Source organism: Neofelis nebulosa, chromosome 8, assembly GCF_028018385.1.
Source record: "Neofelis nebulosa isolate mNeoNeb1 chromosome 8, mNeoNeb1.pri, whole genome shotgun sequence".
Taxonomy (NCBI): Eukaryota; Metazoa; Chordata; class Mammalia; order Carnivora; family Felidae; genus Neofelis; species Neofelis nebulosa.
Window position 1 is genome coordinate 71,187,395 of NC_080789.1, and position 13,912 is coordinate 71,201,306.

The 13,912-nt window shown below is 38.8% G+C and overlaps 1 protein-coding gene and 1 long non-coding RNA gene across 5 annotated transcripts in view; one reads left to right on the forward strand and one right to left on the reverse strand.

Annotated features, from left to right (window-relative positions):
* TMEM117 (transmembrane protein 117) overlaps positions 1–13,912 on the reverse strand; it is a 521,337-nt gene that overhangs the window by 464,097 nt on the left and 43,328 nt on the right. The window lies entirely within an intron of this gene.
* Positions 1–13,912, forward strand: part of LOC131519734 (uncharacterized) — a 61,604-nt gene that overhangs the window by 46,928 nt on the left and 764 nt on the right. Inside the window, exon 3 of the long non-coding RNA XR_009265764.1 lies at positions 10,680–10,789. This is a non-coding gene — a long non-coding RNA (uncharacterized LOC131519734). The remainder of the gene's footprint in view (positions 1–10,679; positions 10,790–13,912) is intronic.

Consider the following 13,912-nt stretch of genomic DNA (forward strand, 5'->3'; position numbering starts at 1 on the left):
AAGAATCAGACATTTTGAGAATAGGTTGAGAAAACCATAGGTGGACTCCAGATTTCAAAATAAAAATTCATCTTCAATTTGTACCCAATCAGTTCAACAAGAAAGGATTAGTATAAACACTTAATGAATGCCTACCAAGTTTGACCAACTTTATATTAATACGCATATGAGGATGAAATAAGTGTTTATGAACCCCATAACAAACCTCTTCAGAGATAAGAGCCGTTTGTACAAGGTCACATATCTACGTAATGGCAAATCCAGTTCTGACTACCTCTGAAGCTCATTTTCTTTTTAAAACACTCTTAGGCCTAAGGATTCTGCTAATTCAAGATAGGACAAGTAAAGAGAATGCATGTAAAGTAACCTGCACTGTGCTGGGCATTGAGCAAGTGGTCAATAAATAGTAGTTCTTTTTACAGCTACTGAAAGTTAGTGGTTTTGATACATTCTCACTTCAAAAAGAACTAAATGTGGGGCAAATACACCTAAAATGAATTTCAAATATCTTCTGCTCATTGAATTAGCATATTAAGAAAATACAAATACTACTTTCCACATGATTCCAGTATGCTGAATTCATGATGCAGTAAATTCCCATTCATTCAGAATGATCAAGAAATAAGGCTGCTTAGCATTGCTACTTTAAAATGCCTATGTGGGGGCGCCTGGGTGGTGCAGTCGGTTAAGCGTCTGACTTCAGCCAGGTCACGATCTCGCGGTCCGTGAGTTCGAGCCCCGCGTCAGGCTCTGGGCTGATGGCTCAGAGCCTGGAGCCTGTTTCCGATTCTGTGTCTCCCTCTCTCTCTGCCCCTCCCCCGTTCATGCTCTGTCTCTCTCTGTCCCAAAAATAAATAAAAAACGTTGAAAAAAAAAATTTTTTTTTAAATAAATAAATAAATAAATAAATAAAATGCCTATGTGGACTACCAATGTTTTATATTGCACACAATAAAATCCCTAACATACACTGAAAATAAGTTTATCTTTTTGATAGTCTAGAAGACAGTTCAGAATCTTTCACAAATTATGATCATAAATTTCCACTATGGTCTAGATTAAGGGCCCATCAGTAAAGATATTCAGTAAACTATGCTCTAGATAACCCAACTTTTACTTCATGCCTTACAAAGCTCATTGCTATTGGATGACATCAGTTAGCCAAGGGAACTATTTTAGATTTCCTAATTAAACATATTTAAGACCAGACTTCAGGCAGTATGAGTCTAAACAAAATAACATAATCATCAGCTGCTCTCATGTGGTTGAATTAGAACTTGTATACATTTCTCAACAATCTGAAAAATTCTTGTGTAAGGACAGGGATTTCATTCCTAACATCTTTTTTGATCTTGACACAATGCTTGGTTATCTGCATATCACATATATTTGAAAGATATCCACTGGCCGATAGCGTCCCATGCCAAGCGGAAGCTGACTGCTGTCTTCTTTGGCTGGAGAAAGAATCTGGACGTTCTGAAATCAGTCAGATAGATTACTTTTCTAACTACTTTTAAGGCCACTTTCGTCTTAAAGCCAATCCTAACTTTCTGCAGATCTTGTCAGACTCTGGTTCTGTTGCAAATGCTAAAAATCAGTTCAGGAGTTGTATTTCAAGAAAAGTGTCATGTAAAAGATGCAGTCTGTTAGAGTACAACTAACCACTGTGCTGGACACCATGAGGCAAGTCATCCAACACCAACAGCACATGGTGCTCCAGCCCACGAAAACTATTTAGGGGATACTATGTTAGGTCAACAAGATCAGCTCACTCCTAGGACTCTGGAGTCACTATTTTCCTGTATCCTAGGTATCTAAAGTGGATTACAGATGAGATGAAAATAGTTTCCCATCCCACAGCCAGATCTAAGCCAGGTCTAGAAATGTGGGGTTCATGTAGGGTCTATTATCATTAATTGTTACTCATGTAGGAGGCGCCTGGGTGGCTTAGTTGGTTAGGCGTCCAACTTCGGCTCAGGTCATGTTCTAACAGTTCGTGGTTCGAGCCCTGCGTCGGGCTCTGTGCTGACAGTGTGGAGCCTGGAGCCTGCTTCCGATTCTGTGTCTCCCTCTCTCTGGCCCTCCCCCACTAACGTTCTGTCTCACTCTCTCTCTTAAAAATAAATTAACATTAAAAAAATTAATTATTACTCAGGTAGAATCTATTCTTAATCAAAATATATCATGAAAGTCTAGCTTGATATTAAATTACCCAGAAGAGTATTAAAAAATTACAGCTACAGGGGCACCTGGGTGGCTCAGTCAGTTGAGTGTTCAGCTCTTGATTTCAGCTCAGGTCATAATCTCAATGTCATGAGATCTAGCCCCATGTCAGACTCTGTGCTGAGCTTGGAACCTGTTTGGAATTCTCTCTCTCTCTCTCTCTCTCTCTCAATAAATAAGTAAATAAACATTTTAAAAAATTACAGCTACAGTACTAAAAGAAAAATAACACCATTAAAAGAAAATTTAAAAGTCATGAGAACTCAGATTCATAGGGTTCAGAGTGAGGAAGTACTTCAAATATTATCCAGTAACTATATTAACTCATCTGGAGGGAAAAATAAAGAATTCTGTTTTGACTTCTTAAGTTTCAGATACCAATTAAGCAAATAGTAGAATTGAGGAGAAAATGTGTGTGTGTGTGTGTGTGTGTGTGTGTGTGCATGTGTAGTATATTTAATAGTTGCCTTCATAGAGATGATAGCTGATAACATGAGAATAGACAAGAACAAGAGAGAAAGTGTGGACAAAGGAAACAAAGGTACGAGTAAAACCTCAGGAAATGCCCATATTTAGTAGGCTAAAAAGAAAGGCAAACACACAAGGAGTTGTCAAGTAAGTAGGGAATTGGAATAATCAGTGCCTTAAAAGCTAACAAAAGCAAACGTTCTACAATGCAGTTCTGGGCAGTAGTTTAAAAATTCAGTGAGAGGTAGAGGCAGATACGGACTGAGAAAAGATTGAATCTGGCAATGTTTCAGTCAAAGCGTTTTAAGTTACAAAGAAATAGTCAAGTGAAGGAGGATTTATTTAATAATCTGAAAGGCAATCTCATGAAGAAAGGAACTAATGTGAAGTTCAGACTCACAGGACGCTGAACTGAGAAACAATTAGGACCAAAAAAGCCACCATCTCAGAGTCTATATGATGAATCTCATCTCCAAGTTTTCTCTTGAGTAGCTTCCTCTCCTTGTACACAGACCAATATGGTTGCCTGACTCAAAAAGAAACTACAGGACAAAACAAAAAACCCACCACAAACTGAAACTTCCCTGTCTTAGTACAAATGCATTCAAGAATCTGACAAGTTGATCAGCTGTGCTTGAGCTAATGAGTTGACAAGCCATGGGTCATGTATACATTCCAAGTCTAATCAGTAGGAGTAAGTCATATAATATAATCATGGCCACCAATGTCTTCAGTAGAGGCTACAGATTGAGGTAGAATTCCAGAAGGGTGTATAAGAAGGGTGGAGTGAAAAGAAAGAAAGAAAGAAAGAAAGAAAGAAAGAAAGAAAGAAAGAAAGAAAGAAAGAAAGAAAGATGTTTGTTTCAAGCAACCTAGAAGTGTCTGTTATAATTTAATCAGCATTTCAAAACGTGGAGGTGCCTACACCATACTAGATACTATAAACTGAACCTAAATTTTTTTTCCTAAATGTCAGCAGAGTAGGAGACTAAAAGAAGTTGAGGACAACTGTATAATTACTAACTGTGAACAATATGAAAACTACCATATAAAAGTGATAAGATGACCAGAGGAAATAAAAATGAATTCATAGAGGAAGGGACATTTTTGTTGGCCTCTGAAAATGAACAGGATTTCAAAAAGAGATGGGAAAAAAAGAGGGAAGGAATAAAGCCTTATCTAGACAACACTGCCTCTGCTGCTAGGCTGAGAGTCCCTTGAGGGTAAGAAATATTCTCCACTCACCTTTGTATCTCTAGTGCCTAGTACAGTATTAGCCACGAAGCAGCACTTTAATCAATATTAATATTTTAACATTAAATATTAAAGTATAAATAAATAAGGGGAAATATCAGCAAAATTATGAGAAAGTTTGGGAGCTGGTCATAAGACAAGTCTATCTAGTACTTGAAGAGTAGTAAGATGTATAAATGGAAAAAGGTATAAAAGCAGTAAGAGGTATTATGGGCCATATTCTGAAGGCCATTGATCATAAACTAAGCATTAGACCTCAACATGGTGTAGGCAGTATTACTGCCTTGGAAATAAAGAGACTAAATTATAGGTCCAGATCTGCCAAAAGCCCCCTCGACTATTCCTCATCTGTAATACAACGGTGGAAAATTCCCTCCACACATCTTGGACAACTGCTGTGAGAACCAAATTTTAAAATGTATGTTAAAGATGGTGTTATTTATTTTTGTACCCCCCACAGTATATGCGTCACAAAACTTTGTCCAGTAAATGTTTAATGACTTTCATTTCTCTGTAAACTGTGAAAATATTCGCATGTAAGAAATGTTTAATCCCTACAATGAATCAATCTATTGAATTTAGTAGATATTCAATAATTATCAATTACACTGAGTTATTTTTTCAACTTGGCATGTGTTTCCTACAAATATTGCCATGTAAATTCTATTCAAGAGACGGACATTAAAAATCTATGATATATAAGACAACCGATTAGAAACTAGGGCTATGAAGACAAACCAGCCACCATTCCCTCCCTCAAAGAACTTTCCCTCCCTCAAAGATCTAATAAGGAATATGAGACATCTATATAAATACATATAATACGAAGGAACACTGTGAAAATAGAAATTTGAGTAAAGTGTTCTGGTGTGATAGCTATTTCCAAGATGGCTGCCATTAATTCCTTTCCTCCTTGTATGTCCACGTCATTCTTTTGGCAAGGAACAAAGCCTTTTCCCTCACTTCCTTGAATCTTGGCTGGCCTGTGAATTCAGTGACCAATAGATTACAGTGAAAGTGACGGTGTGCCAGTTCCAGACCTAACCTATAAGAGAACTTGCAGCCTCCATCTTGTTCTCTGAGAGGCCTCAGCCTTCATATTAGCGGTTGTCAGGCTGTGAGAAACCAAAGCCCTGAAGGACAAGATACCAGTCGAGATGGAAAAAGGCCAAGAAGCACTGAGGTGCCAAACTTGTGAGGGAAGAAGTCATCTCAGAAACGGATCCTTCAGTCTCAGCTAGCCTCGCTGATGACGTATAAGGTGAACAGTGTGGTTGAGCCCTTCCTGAATTTCTGACCGACAAAATCATAAGCAAAGTAAAATTGGTATTTTAAGCCAAAAAGTTTGGGTTATATTTTTAGGTAGCAATAGAGAAGTGAAATATAGGAGGCCACAAAAGAGAAATTAATTCCAGAGTAGAAAATAAGAAAATAGGGAAGAATTCATGGAAAGGGAGCTTTGAAAAATAGGTAACATTTGGATGCAAAATAATAGCTAAAGGGGATTATAACTTTTCATAAGGAGACACAAGCATTACACAAATTACGGAGATGAGAAAATCTATCATATTTAAGTAATGGCCAGAGTTAGGCTGACTTATTTTTTTCTTATTTTTTTTATTTTTTTTTAGGCTGACTTAAATATGACATATATAAGAGAAAATTTTGAGAAATTTTTAGTGGGAATAAGGTGTGTTCAAGATCAAAAATGTGTCGAAGGTCAGAGTAAGGTATCAGAACTACATACTGCAGATCATTGAGCGATTAGACTCTGAAGCAGTTAAAGTGTCATAATATCTTCTCATCTCTCCCTGGCTCCCACCTTAGTTCAGGCCTCCATGATGTTAAGACTTCTAGAATAGCACTTAATTTGCCTCTGACCTTCCACTCCTGCCCTCTTACCCTTCTGCCCTAGTTTCTGACACAGCAACTACTATGATCATCTTAAATATAAATTGGGTTATGTCACTCCCCGCTCAAAATGCTTGGAGAAATTTCTATCATATTTAGAATGAAATTCAAACTCCTACCATGGCCTCTGAAGACAGCCCACATAATCTGGTTTCTGCCTATTTCTCTAAACTCTTCTTACATTCTCTACCTTCCACATTCCACCCCATCTATATTAATCTTCTCGCTGGTTCTGAAATATACCTCATTTCACGTCCACACCTTTCGCTTGCTGTTGGCTTTGCCTGGATGCTCTTTTTAGTCTCTACTAAAATCTCATCTCTTCAGCTAGGCCTTCCCATCTAATAAAGTGTTCACCCCATCCCATTGCTCTTTATCTCATCAAACTGCTTTATTTTCTTTCATAGCCATGATTACCATGTAACATTTTTAAAACTATCTCCCTTTCTAGAACAAAAGCAACATAAGACAGAGATTTTATCTATTTTATTCACCACTGTATCTCTAGTACTCTCTAGTACACAGTGCCCAATGCATTGTAGATGTTCAATAAATATTTCATGAATGAATATCAGAGCTATACTTCAGGAGAAGTGCACAAAAAAACAAAATGAAACAAAACAAAACAAAACAAAACAAAACAATTTATCGTAGCAGGCCTGAATGCCTATCCTTAGAAAGGCCTGTTTGCAAAGCCAGCCCTGGGCTGGCATGTGGGAAGTTAGACTTTGGAAGGGTTCCCACCATTCTATAACTAAGAAGGCTATCTCACGGTAGCTAAACTTTTTGTGTACACAGTATGGCCTATGTTAAACACCTGCTTTCACTCTGGGAATCTGGAATTTGGATATGTGCCAAGCAGAGGATGCCTATGTAACCATCCCCCAATAAAAACTCTGGTCACTGAGTCTCTAGTGTGCTGGCTTGGTTGGCAACATCTTACACATATTGTCACAACTCCTTGCTAGAAGAATTGTGTCCTATTGTGCCTTCACACTGGGAAAAAAATTCTGGAAGGCTGTGCCTGCTTTCCCCAAGATTTTGCCCCATGTGCCTTTTCCCTTTATTCACTTTGCTTTGTATACTTTCAATATAATCATGTACGTTGAGTACTTATATATGCTGAAGTCTGTGACTCCTCCTGGTGAATCCTCGAACCTGGGGTTGGTCTTGGGGACCTCCCAACACAAGAAATATTTGACCAATAGCTTACAAGGTGGATTTATTTTTTTTTTAATTTTTTTTTTAACGTTTATTTATTTTTGAGACAGAGAGAGACAGAGCATGAACGGGGGAGGGGCAGAGAGAGAGGGAGACACAGAATCGGAAGCAGGCTCCAGGCTCCGAGCCATCAGCCCAGAGCCCGACGCGGGGCTCGAACTCACAGACCGCGAGATCGTGACCTGAGCTGAAGTCGGACGCTTAACCGACTGAGCCACCCAGGTGCCCCTACAAGGTGGATTTAAAGATTGAAGTCATTATTGCCAAAGAGACCAGGTAGGAAAGAACTGCAATGTCCCAGACTGGCATAGGATGGTAGCCGTGGAAGCAAAGGAAGATGATTATGTGAGTATATTTTCCCAAGGGAAACTTTCACAAACTTTTAAGGTAAGCCACTGGATTACAAGAGGTTAAAGAATGAAGGGGAATTAAGGAAGGAGAGACACGAACTGTGGACTACTCTTAAACAATGGAGGGAAAAAATAAGAGAGCATGGTGGTTTTCAGGTAGTCTGATAATAAGAAAATTATATTTGAATAAGCAGTTATGAGTATACTTTTAAAAAATCATGTAGAGGGGCGCCTGGGTGGCTCAGTTGATCTCACGGTTAATGGGTTCGAGCCCCACATTGGGCTCTGAGCTTACAGCATGGAGCCTGCTTGGAATTCCCTCTCTCCCTTTCTCTCTGCCCCTCCCTGGCTTGCATGCACGCTGTCTCCCTCTCCTTGCCTCAAAAAATAAATATATAAACATAATTTAAAAAAAGAAAATAACTCTTAGATAAATTTCTTATCTCTAGGCCTAAAATCTGATGAAAAAGAAAAAGAAAGACACTACTTTTACCTTAAACCCATCTAAAATGGCAGTACGTGGGGCGCCTGGGTGGCGCAGTCGGTTAAGCGTCCGACTTCAGCCAGGTCACGATCTCGCGGTCCGTGAGTTCGAGCCCCGCGTCGGGCTCTGGGCCGATGGCTCGGAGCCTGGAGCCTGTTTCCGATTCTGTGTCTCCCTCTCTCTCTGCCCCTCCCCCGTTCATGCTCTGTCTCTCTCTGTCCCAAAAATAAATAAAAAAACGTTGAAAAAAAAAAAAAAAAAAATTTAAAATGGCAGTACGTACGTACATAAAAATTTCTCTCTATAAGAGAAAAGGAGTTTGTCACTACGTTAGGTGAGATTTATTCACAGATTGTCAATAGTGATGTTAGAGTCCAGACCAAAGTGTGGAAACAGTCAACTTTGTGTAAAAGCGGCAGAGAGAACTGTTAGCACTTGGAAGAAATACACCAAAACTTAAGCTTCAGTTTATTTTGTAACTGCTTTGAAAACAGAACACTGAAAATTAATCTATATTCCTACATTAAATGTTACTCTCCTCCTTTTTCTGAATTACATATCACACAAGGTGTCATGGATGCTGGGCTACATATCCCAGATCCTCCCCCTCACGACAGGTGGACTTATTTCCCAAGCTGCTGGGAAGGTTTTTAGCTGACAGCTTTTCAGCTCCTTCCAAGATTCATCCTTTTCTAAAGAGAGCTGCCTTCCCCAACCTCATGCTCCCTTCCTCAACGGCCATAGTCCAATGGTCGCTTGGGAGGTGAAAGATTTACCTGTTGTTCCAAGATTGAAATGTAAATGAATCTATGTATTGCTATCTTCACAATTTCAGAAAAGTAATTATAGCATACCCCCCGAAAGTTGTTTACTAAGAAAATGAAAGGAGAAAAGGCATAAATCCTGCTTTGAAACAAAACCATTCCAGTGCCACAACTAACTACATGAGCTTGGGCAACTTAAATTCTTCCATCCTTGGTTTCTTCATTATTACAGAAAACATAATAGTACTGATCTTATTAAGTTCGTATAATAATAAACTAAGATTATGTACAAAAAAATACACGGTAAGAGCTCAGCAAATATCACTTCCCTTCTCTCTATTATCAATGGAACATGAGTTTAGAGATACTTTCCTGTAGTAGCCATTCATTTGTACTGATGATGTAAACTAATAATGTATAGCTTGCATTTATAAAACACTTGTTGGGCTAATGGATGACATACCTGATCAATAAGGTATGAGAAAGTATTATTCATACTATATAGAGTCTCATACATAATAGTAACTTAGCACTTATTGAGCATTTACAACATGCCAGGTAAAATTATTATATTTCATTTAATCCTCAAAACTATGAGGTAAGTACTATGTCTCCTCTGCAGATATGAAGCTGGTGATGCTCAGAGAAAGTAAGTAAATTGTTCAAGATTACACATTTATCTTTTTAAGTATGCTTTTTTTTATTTGTTTTCATGTTTATTTATTTATGTTGAGAGAGAGAGGGCCCATGCACAAGCTGCAGAGGGGCAGAGAGAGAGGGAGAGAGAAAGAATCCCAAATAGACTCCACAGTCTTAGCGCACAGCCTGACATGGGGCTTGAACCCACAAACTGTGAGATCATGACCTGAGCCAAAACCGAGAGTCAGACACGTAACTGACTGAGCCACCCAGGCCCCAAGGTTACACATCTATTAAGTGGCAGAACCAATATTTGAACTTGATTTTTCTATTTTTTTAATGTTTATTTTTTGAGAGAGAGAGAGAGAGAGCAAGGGAGACAGAGAATGAGCAAGGAGGGGTGGAAAGAGACAGAATCCAAAACAGGCTCTAGGCTCTGAGCTGTCAGCATAGGGCCCAACTTGGGGCTCGAACCCACAAGCCATGAGATCATGACCTGAGCCAAAGTCGGATGCTTAACCGACTCAGCCACCCAGGCGCCCCTGAACTTGACTTTTCTGCTAGATCCAGGTGCTTGTATTATTCTATAGGATCTCTTTTGCTTTACTCTCCTTCCACAGAGTGGCTCCAAATACAGGCTATCTCTGAAATACCAGCTATACAAAGACACATGGGGCCATCTTAGAGACATAGGCTGCAATGTAGAGCAGAGGGAAGGTACCCGTAACACCTGATATGACCTTTGCTGCAAAAGAAACAAATGGTTTCACCTCCAGGAATACAATCTAATCTTTAATTCCATACCCACTTTGCTTCCATACCTAGTCTATGGAACTGTCTTCTCATCACTGCTGTTTTTGAGTAGATAGGTCTTTTCCTGGGTGTTGGAGCTACCACAGTCCTCAATCTGATCCCCGGTGAGTGTAACTTCTGCTGCCCCTTCCTGCCCTCCAGGCCTTGCAGTGAGAAGCAGCACATCAGAGCTGGTGGAGTCAGAGTGTTTGTCTCTCCTACAGAAGGGGCCCCTGTTCTGAGATTCTAAGATCCCACATTTGCACTGGCTGAAAGGCATGGCCACAAAACAGATGAAACCCAAAGAGGACTCCGGTTGCACCTTTTTAAGGAACATATTTGGTTTAGTTTCTTGTAAAATCCCCTGTATTTCCCACCAAATTCTGCCCTCCCACTGTTTACTATTTCATGATACTATCATCACAACCTGCAAGAATTTGTTTTGAATTGGTTTTGTGTACACTGCAGGAAATAGCAGGAAGAAAAGTATATTCTTTGTGCTCAGCCTGCATTAATCATTGCCCTCTCTAAGGAACAGCTATTTACAAAACATGAAATAACCTTTTCTCCTAGGAATCTCCATTAAGTAATGCATTCTAGCTTTGTCTCAAGAAGCAGCGCTGATTCCTGCTTTGGGAGAGAGTAACAGCAGATGCAGCCATTCAACCCCTCAGTGAAAATAGGTGAGGCCCTTAAATCTCTATTAAGATCAAACGAACAGTAGGGAGGGAAGTCGCATCCTTTTCTCTTTGAAGCTCATGTGTTGACAACAAGCCTACCTGGGTGTGGGGCACCTTGATCTCAGACAATGTGCTTACAGAGCCAGGCTTGACTAGGACAAATACACACAAAGCTGAATTGTTCACACCAAAAGAGGCCATGTGGCCACCCCGCTCTCAAGTGACCATGTTTGCTGCTAAGCCATGAGGTGTTTTTTGGCACACTGCCTTACTTTCATAAATGGGGTGGGATAGGAAAACTAAAACAACAGGAGTGGAGCAAGAACATAGGAGATGGCCAAGATGGTTGTTTGGAAGATTCCACTTGAATGGATACACCCCTACAAAAACATGGTCCTCTCTCCAGGAGGACACTGGGTCAAGATCTCTCAGCATCTCAGCAACAGAAACCTTTACTGGAGGCCATGAAACTAGCATAGATTTCTGGAAATGCTAAAGAGAACTGAAAAAATCGTTACCATTAAAACTAATACTGTAAATTATAAAAAACGACTTTTTGGGAAAGTGGGTTTGAGTGGCTTTTTTAATCCAGTTCAGAATGTATTTATCTAACAAATCATAGTAATGCAATGGAATATTAAATAGTTATGTAAAAGTCCCCACAGAAACTCATGAAAGCTTTTTAACTAAGCAATAGGCTAGTCATGTTTTCATAAGTATGAAACAATTATTTTAGCTCTTTGCTGTCAATATGGGTACATTCTAGCTCCTTTTACTAATGGAGTAGGTCAATAGGTCAATCTTACCATGTTTCCTTCCTTAGGACAGATTTGGTTGGCTAGCTCCTTGGTTCCATGTGTTCTGCCCTGGCATCTATATTACGTTATGAAAACCAATCAGGATTGTTTTTCATATTATTGTTGGATTCCAAGGAAAGTAATATGTATAAAGCCATACAATTTTAGAAATGGGCTGCCAGGGTCTCCACACGAAAGGGAGATCCAACTAATCCATTCTCTTACAACTATTCTCAGAACTACTCTTTCTTAAGTCAGTCTGAAAAGGCAGTAAATGCTTTGGAGAATTTTGTTTAGCTGATTGGCTGCATATTGGCCTTAATTGTTTTGATGACTTGATTAATGAAATTCTAAATCACGAGAAGTCTATTCTGTTCTCAGTATTAAGAGCTCAGTGATTTGGCAGTTATTTTTGGCAGACTTTGAAATGAAATATAGTGGTAAAGAGGTATGATTTGAATACTTAATCCTTGTATGTATATATAATACATCAAGAAGAAACAAAAATAACAAAAAATACATGAACAAGGTTCTTTAGACAATGTTTCCCTTTTTAAAACGCTTGTCTCCAGAATAACTAAAACAATTCTTAAGAAAATGTAATATGACTGTTGATATACCTCTTCTTCCTCATGTATCTAATGAAGCTTATTTGTATGGATTAAATAATTTAAATACACTCAACTTTTACATAGAAAAAGGGGCAAAATATGAAAACCTACTTCTTTTTATAATGAAACACAAAAACCTCAGAAATTTGAGGGAAAAAAATAATACAAATGAATGAGGCCTTTCTATTTTTTAAAAAGCACACCAAATCAAAATGTTCTTACTGCACTGTCTCATACTCTGGTAATGAAAACACATGCTACGGAGAAGTGAACATCTTTACTGTTAGTTTTAGTTTTCTTCTCCAAATGTCTGACATAAACAATTTGCCTATTCCGCGATCTTAAAATTTCCAGCTGATCATTGCATAAACTGCTATATTCAGTACATTCCACAAGACGGTGCTCTATCCCTAAGAAGAAGAGCTTTCGTTATACACACAGCTAAGCTACCTGTTTATTCTCCCCGGCCCAAAGTGAATTCAAGATCGCCTTTTCATAAAGGAAACCTCTAAGAGATGAGCGAGCTCTTAAAATAATTCTAACACCATGTCTGATGTGAGACAACAAAAACGTATGCTTCCATAAAGCGCAAACCTTTTTCAACTGCTCTCAAAATCAGGGGTAAGGTAACTTGATAAACTGAAGCATAATGAGAGCCTCATGTGCAATTTCAAATGTTCCCGTAATCACACTAAAAAGTTAAAGAAAAGGTGAAATGGATTTTAATAATATGTCTTACTTAATCAATATATCCAAAATCTTTCCAGATGCGATCAATATAAAAATGATTAACAAAACATTAAATTAGTGAAATACTTGACATATTTTCTTTGTATTCATTCTGGTGTACATTTTACACTTCCTGTACATCTCAATCACACTGGCTTCATTTCAAGCGCTTAAGAGCCACATAGGGCTAATGGCTACTGTATTGGACAATGCACGTCTAGAGAAACCTAACCTATTTCACTTGGCACTAAACTTAATTTCTGATTAAAAAACTAAACATTCAATGTACAAGCAAAACTGCAAGTAGGTTTTTTTCTCATGCTTACCACTGACTTAAAAGAATGCACAAATGTTCTCTTGCTATAAATCATATGAAAATCAGATGAAAATAATTGGCCTAAATTCTCTTCATGTCAATCATCTTTGAACTGACGAATTACCTATAGATATAAAATAAAATAAATCCTAGCCATATTTAATAATATCTTTTACTGACACAGCCAAGCAAAAAATACATAGGGAAGTGTAATTAGACCAAAAGTTGCAACTGTCACATACAAAAGATGGATGGTACATGTCACATGTATAATTTTTTTCAAAGTGCATTTAAAAAGTAGATTAAAAAAATAAAAGTAAAAAGTGGAATTAATATGGGGTGCCTGGGTGCTCAGTTGGTTAAGCATCTGATTCCTGGTTTGGGTTCGGGTCATGATCTCATGGTTCATGAGTTTGAGCCCCATGTCGAGCTCTGAGCAGACAGTGCAAAGCTGCTGAGGATTCTGTCTCCCCTCTGTCTCTGCTCCTACTCCCCTGGCATTCTCTCTTTCTCTCTCAAAAATAGAGAGAGAGAGAGAGAGAGAGAGAGAGGGTGACAGACTCGGCAAGCAGGGGAGGGAGACACAGACTCCAAAGCAGGCTCCAGGCTCTGAGCTGCCAGCACAGAGCCTGACACAGGGCCCAAACTCACAAACCATGAGATCAGAACCTGA